The sequence below is a fragment of the Penaeus chinensis genome, chromosome 36 (genome assembly GCF_019202785.1).
Source record: "Penaeus chinensis breed Huanghai No. 1 chromosome 36, ASM1920278v2, whole genome shotgun sequence".
NCBI lineage: Eukaryota > Metazoa > Arthropoda > Malacostraca > Decapoda > Penaeidae > Penaeus > Penaeus chinensis.
This window is the reverse complement of record NC_061854.1, coordinates 32,598,761-32,606,260: the sequence shown is the minus strand read 5'-3', so window position 1 is coordinate 32,606,260 and position 7,500 is coordinate 32,598,761. Positions and strand designations below refer to the sequence as shown.

Here is a 7,500-nt window from a genome sequence, read left to right as displayed (position 1 = left end):
TGTGCGTGTTTACAAGTAAATGAAGCCAATATATATATAAAAAAAAAATCACACGAAAACTCTTGTAGTAGACAATATTCCCAAGAAAAAGCAAGATACGATATCGCATTTATAATGGTCTTTATTAGAACGCTAAGTAAATTCGTATCTGAATATTGGGACATTTACATACAAATAACCCGGCCTGTGAAGCAGTAACAGTATCATAAGTTGAGCTCAGCAACGTCTTTGCCGAGATAATCAAGTGCACTATCATATGATGCTGCATTTGTAGAATAATAAAATAAATAGAAGCTGAATAATGAACGCAGCGGAAAATAACCTCGGGATATGACATGCAGTATCATCCGCTTCCGAGTTTACTATCTTAGGGTGGAAAAACTACGTTATTTTTTACTTCTATCTGCCTTATAAATAATTTGAAGTGCAGTACACAGATGTTCAGGAATACATGTTTTTTTGTTTTTAGTTTTCCTTCGTGTGATTCCCATGCACAGCTATGAGAGGTTAGTCTGTGTGAGCGAAGATTTGGCATCGTCGCATTTATGGGTGGAGCTTATTGGGAAGGATGTCAATTCTCGTAATGTATTTTTTTTTAAATTCTCTATCTATTCCTGTTGGTCACTTGCTTGTCACTTGCATGATGTGCGTTTCTTTTACTTTGGAGTTTATATAATATCAGGTGAAAGCATCCATTCACTTTTAGCCTGTATCCGTATGTACTGAAGGTATGTAAATTGTGGTGATTATATTTGACCTGCCTGAGAACACAAAATCACACCGTTGCCGAATACGGTATACTTAATTTGATATACATTTTTTTATATAGTTATATGGATACGTCATACGTCAATACAACTCTATTTCTCATCCTCTCATTATATCAATAAATAAAATACTATGCTTAAAAAAATACACACACACACACACTCACACACATCTGATGCCGATAAATTATTTTTTTCCGTATTACATGGAAACGTAATGAAATAGATCTGTATTGTCTCCCTCTTGTATCATTAAAAAGTTTGTCATCAATACGCACCCACACAGTAAATAGAAATGTGGACAATACACTTATCAAAGCAAGGCAATACATAAAAAACGATAAAATGTGCGATAAAAGCCACGTGGCAACTCCGTCCCTGTGCCTGGGCCCCGGGGACAGCGATGCGGGTTGAATACAATTCAGTCGTGGTTTAGTCAGGCGAAGGTGTAGATGTACGTGCGCATAACAACAATACCCGACACTCCATCATACGTTGGGTTATACCGTTTCACTCTGAATTTTGGATACAAGTTAATGAAAATCGTTTGTTTGTGAATTGAAACCGTTTAAATAGAGTGAAAGGCCGTGGAATATTACTATGATCTCGGCCTTGTGGAGTGGCGAGTGCATCAGAGTCGCTGTCAAGTGTCTGTGTCAGGCTTGAACGTCAAACTCTCGACATCCAGCACCCAAATTGACGGTAAGCCCAAATTCACACACTGAGTACAGACGGGAGGCGAATCACCAGATGCAAAACATTAAACAACATGCTGTCAAATAATACACGATTAGATCTGGACCCTCGTGTAGACAAGTTTTTTTTAACATCATTTTGCAATCGGCGTGGCGTATCTGGTCCTTTGTCCATTGTAGCGGCCGCAAAAGAAAGCCGAGATGGAGTGACAGTGACACAGATAATGTCTTTCTTAATCTGACTTGTTATCATGCTAAAGGGGAGACGATAATGCAAAGCGGAAATGCCTTTGACAAGAGAAAGGAGATTCAACGCGATTGTTGGTGTCGCAACGCTCAAGCTTGCTGGCCCTTCGCGGATCCCAGTGAATAATGTTTATATATAGACAGTATGCTTATATATTGCACACACACACACACACAAATATAGTGTGTATATATATATGTATAATATATATATATATATATATATATATATATATATATATGTATATATGTATATATGTATATATATATATATATATATATATATATGTATATATATTATGTATATATTATATGTATTATATAAATATGTGTATATATAATATATAAATATGAATATAAATAGATATGTGTATATATCAATATATACATGAATATATATATATATATGTATATATAAGAATATATATATGTATATGTATATAAATGTATATGTACATAAATGTATATGTATAGTATTTATATATAAATATTTAAATACGTAAATGTATATTATATGTATATATATATAATTATATAAACTTACACACACATACACACATTAAACATAAATATGTATATTATATATAAATGAATATATATATATATATATATATATATATATATATATATATATATATGTGTGTGTGTGTGTGTGTCTGTGTCTATATATATACATACATACATATTTACATGCATAGGTATGCATATACATATTCACACACACACACACACACACACATACAGATGTTTGTGTGTGTGTTTATACGTATGGCTACATATACATATCTGAATGTATATGTATGAATATAATATGGATACATACATATGCACATATATGAATATGTATATATGCATGTGGATACATATGTATATATACATACATATGTATGCACATACATATACGTACATTCATGCAGATGTATATGCATATATTTATATGTGAATAGATATACATAAACGTTTATATATACACATATACATATTTACATGCACATATACATACTCACATAATGTACATACATATATGTTTATGTGTAGGTGTGACTATATATCACACACACGCACACACACATGCACACACACACACACACACACACACACACACACACACACACACACACACACACACACACACACACACACACACACACACACACACACACACAATTATTTTGACACGCCCTTTTCTGCGTACTTCATACCAGTGACATCCGTTGCCATAACTATTTTTATTCTAGACTGTTCGTAGGTTCGTTGTCACTTGAAGATTTCGGTTATTTTCGTGTGACTGTTTATTGTGGTTTACTTGGTTGTTTTACTTTTTCTTTCTTTCTCTCGCTCTCTCTCTCTCTCTCTCTCTCTCTCTCTCTCTCTCTCTCTCTCTCTCTCTCTCTCTCTCTCCCTCTCTCCCTCTCTCCCTCCCTCCCTCCCTCCCTCCCTCCCTCCCTCCCTCCCTCCTCCCTCCCTCCCTCCCTCCCTCTCTCTCTCTCTCTATATATATATATATATATTGTTGTTATTATCAATCATCATTACTATCATTATTATTATTATTATTGTTATTATTGTTTATTATTATTATTATTATTATTATTGTTATCATTATTATTATTATTATCATTATTATTATTATTATTATTATTATTATTATCATTATTATTGTGCTTGTTGTTGACATCATTAATGTCATAATAATTATGATTGTAATTATTATTTTTGGTAATATTATTATCATTGTTATTCTTAAAGTTATCACTAATAGTTTTGTTGTTATTGTTGTTATCGTTATTATGATTGTTGTTGTTATTGGTATTGACATTGTTATTATTTTCATTACCTGTCATTTCTACAGATGTAATTCGGTTATTAATATCACTATTATTATTAGATACTCTTCACTAATAACAATATCACATTTATTGTTACTTCCCACAGTATTACGCGTTATTATCGTTCGTTCCACAATATTTTACGTTATTATCGTTTTCCTTGTAACAAACCTTAAAGAATTTCACCACCGGTTCCCATCCCTGTCATTCCATCTGCGTCGGGGAAATCTTATTGAAATGAGGTGAGCAGTCAGAGGCGTTTTATCATACCATTAACTCCCTGATTTCGCTGGGAGTACGCAGTCGAAGGAAAGACGTTCGTTTTTTTTTTTTTTTTTTTTTTTTTTTTACTTTTTTCTTTCTTTCTCTCTGTTCTTGTTCTTTTTCTCTACTTTTTGTTTCATTTCTTTTCTTTTCTTTCATTTTTATCTGATTCTCGCACAAATCTGTTTTTTTTCTCTCTCTCTCTTTTTCTCTCTTTCTTTCCCCCCTTCCCGTCTTTCTCCCCCCCCCCCCTTCCTCTCTCTTTCCTCCCCGTTTTAGATTTTTTCCCCCCCTATTCCTACGTATTTTTCTCGGGTATAGTTTAGGCTCTTTATGTGTCGTTATTACCTTTGTTCCGGGATGTTTTTGCTCGTGTGTGTTGTCTCGCGTGGTTTACTCTTAATATATTCCAAGTTTGTGGGACGTGTTGCTGTGTGATAGTCGTTTGTTCCAGTTTTTCTCCGTGACTTCTTATTCTTTTTTCTTTTCTTTTTTTCTCTACGTTAGTTTCCTCTTTTCCTATTTTGCAATCACCTTATCTTTTCCTATTTTGCAATCACCTTATCTTTTCCTATTTTGCAATCACCTTATCTTTTCCTATTTTGCAATCACCTCATCTTTTCCCTTCTTTCATCTCTCCTTATATATGTTTTTAAAATCGCTCTTTATAACCTTCCACTGTTTAATTGTCATGGTCTTCATCACACACCAGTCTCTCTCTTTTTCTCTTCGTTCCCTCCTCCCTCCCTTTTCCATCCCTTCTCCCTTCTAGCTCCCTCCTCTTCCATCCATTGCCCTCCTTGCTGCTTTCCCCTCCCTCTGTGCCTCCTAGCGCCCCCCCCCCCTCCTCCTTCCCGTGCCCTCCTGGTTCCCTCCATCTTTCCCTCTTCCCTCTTCGTTCCCCTCCCTCTGCCCTCTTCATTTCCCTCCCCCACGCCCACCCCCACCCCCACCCCAGCTCCGTTCTCTCCCCATACTGTATTCGTTACGCCATTCTCTCTCGTGTTGGGCCCCTTTCACTCCATGCAGTTTCGTGTATAATAAACAATTCGTCGCGAGCGAGGAAAGTGATGGTAGTAGATAATAAATAAGGGAATATAGGTTTTGAAAAATGGTACCAAATCAGTATCGCACTTTTTCTCCAGCTAATTGTTATCTTTGTTTGTTTAAACGTTTGTGCTACATCCTTTCGGCATTTGATACTACGTTGGGTAATGGACACGCAATCAGTCTCTCTCTCTCTCTCTCTCTCTCTCTCTCTCTCTCTCTCTCTCTCTCTCTCTCTCTCTCTCTCTCTCTCTCTCTCTCTCTCTCTCTCCCTCCCTCTCTCTCTCCCTCTCTGTCTCCCTCTCCCTTTCCCTCTCCCTTTCCCTCTCCCTCTCCCTCTCCCTCTCTCCTTCCCCCCCCCCTCTCTCTCTCTCTCTGTCTCTCTCTCTCTCTCTCTCTCTCTCTCTCTCTCTCTCTCTCTCTCTCTCTCTCTCTCTCTCTCTCTCTCTCTCTCTCTCTCTCTCTCTTTCTCTCTCATGTTCACACACTCACTCACTCACTCAAATACGCGGCATAGACACACTCACACACACGCACCCACACACGCAAACGCACACGCACACGTACACGCACACACACATACGTACACACACGTATACACACACGTACACACACACGTACACACACGTACACACACACGTACACACACGTACACACACGTACACACACACGTACACACACACACGTACACACACACGTACACACACCTACACACACGTACACACACACGTATACACGCCCCTCGAGAGCCGGGCGGACCGTGGCGGGGGCGTGGCTTGGTGGTCGGGCGTGTTATTGACGGCCGACAAAAGCCCACGCTGGAGGGGCGGCTGCGGCAGAACGCTGAGGGAGGGCGGAGGAGGAGGGTCTCTGCGGGAGGAGGAGGAGGAGGACCTTAGCACAGAAACGAATAAAGATATGAAAATATAAAGATATGAAAGATGAGATACAGAATTAATGCTTATTTATTATTATTTATGATCTGTTATCTGGATTTCTTGCTTTTTCATTTTTATTTATTCCCGAGTTTTGTCTCCCCACTCGCTACTTCTCTCGAAGCGCGACCTGCGAGTTTCGCTTTTGGTGGAACTTTGTGGAACTTTTCCGCCTCTCGCGTCTGGGGCCGAAGTTTGGTGGAGGAGGGAGAGAATGGGGGGGGAGGGGGGGGAGGGGGGGGGAGAAGTTTGAGTGTGTGTTTGTCTTTGTGTGTGTGTGTGTGTGTGTGTGTGTGTGTGTGTGTGTGTGTGTGTGTGTGTGTGTGTGTGTGTGTGTGTGTGTGTGTGTGTGTGTTTGGGTAAGTGTGTGTTTCTTTTTTGGTGTGTTTTTTTCATGTGTATATTCGTTTGTTTGTGTGCCAGTAAGTGTGAGTGTGTATGTAGTTGTATGCGTGTGTGTTCGTATGAAATATTTTATGAATGATAGGGTTTCCTCTCACGTAGGTGTGACTTGCGATTGGACATCGCACCCGCCCCCCCACCCCCACACATCACCCCCACACTATAAGGAGAAGGGGGGGGGGGAGGGCGATGACAGATCCTATAACATCGACAATCACGCGACAGGGAGATGTCTCACACACATCAACGTATCCTAAACTTCAAGAAATTCCATCTCCTTCCCTTCCCTTTCCTCCCCACCGCCAGCCCGTACCCCTCTTCCCCTTTGCCCGTCCCTTTCCCCTCTACCCAACCCTCCTCTCTCTACTCATCTTCTTTCCCCCTCTCTACTCTCTACCCATCTTTTATCTCTTCCCTTCCTTTGCTCATTCCATTCTCCTCCGCCCATCCTACCCCCACCATTTGCCCTTCCCTCCTCTGTCTATTTCATCTCCCTTCTGTCCCCCTCCACCCATCCCTCCCCCCTCCTGTTTTCCTCCACCCCCTCCTTCTACCCATCCCTTCCCCCTCCTGTTTTCCTCCACCCCCTCCCTCCCTTCCTCTCCACCCCCTCCTTCTACCCATCCCTTCCCCCTCCTGTTTTCCTCCACCCCCTCCCTCCCTTCCTCTCCACCCCCTCCTTCTACCCATCCCTTCCCCCTCTTGTTTCTCTCCACCCCCTCCCTCTACCCATCCTTCCTCTCCACCCCCTTCCTCTTCCCCTTTCTCTCTCTACCCATCCCTTCTCCCTCCCTCCCCCTCCCTCTACCCACCCTACCTCTACCCACCCTTCCTCTCCACCCCCTCCCTCTACCCGTCCCTCCCCCCTCCCTCCCCCTCCCTCTACCCATTCCTCCACCCCATATGCCCATCCCCTCCCCCCCTCTCTCTTCTCCTTTACCTGACAACTTCATCCGCTCTGGAAAGTGACATTCGACAAGTTTTGCGTGACAGATACGCTTTGAGTGGCTGATCGTCGCTTCGCTTCAGTGGGTGTGTGGCGAAGGGGGAGGAGAGGGAGGAGGAGAGAAGAAGGAAGAGAAAGAGAGAGGGGAAAGGGAAGAGGGAGAGGAAAGGGAAGAGGGAGAGGGAAGGGAAGAGGGAGGGAAAGGGATAGAGGTAGAGAAGGGAAGAAGAAGAAGAATAGAGGGAGGAGAATGTAAAAAGGGAGGAAGGGAGGGAAAGGGAGGGGACTAGGGAGGGAGAGGAAGATTGGGGGAGAAAGGGGAGGAGGGAGAGAGAAAGGAAAAGGGTAGTTGGAAAGAGAGAGATAAAG

At 41.3% G+C, this 7,500-nt stretch overlaps 1 protein-coding gene across 1 annotated transcript in view; it reads left to right on the top strand.

Moving 5' to 3' along the window:
- The first annotated feature begins 1,197 nt into the window (after positions 1-1,197).
- Positions 1,198-7,500, top strand: part of LOC125045107 (protein toll-like) — a 36,123-nt gene continuing 29,820 nt past the window's right edge. The window contains exon 1 of the mRNA XM_047642217.1: positions 1,198-1,469. The gene's annotated coding sequence lies outside the window, so the exon portion shown is untranslated. The remainder of the gene's footprint in view (positions 1,470-7,500) is intronic.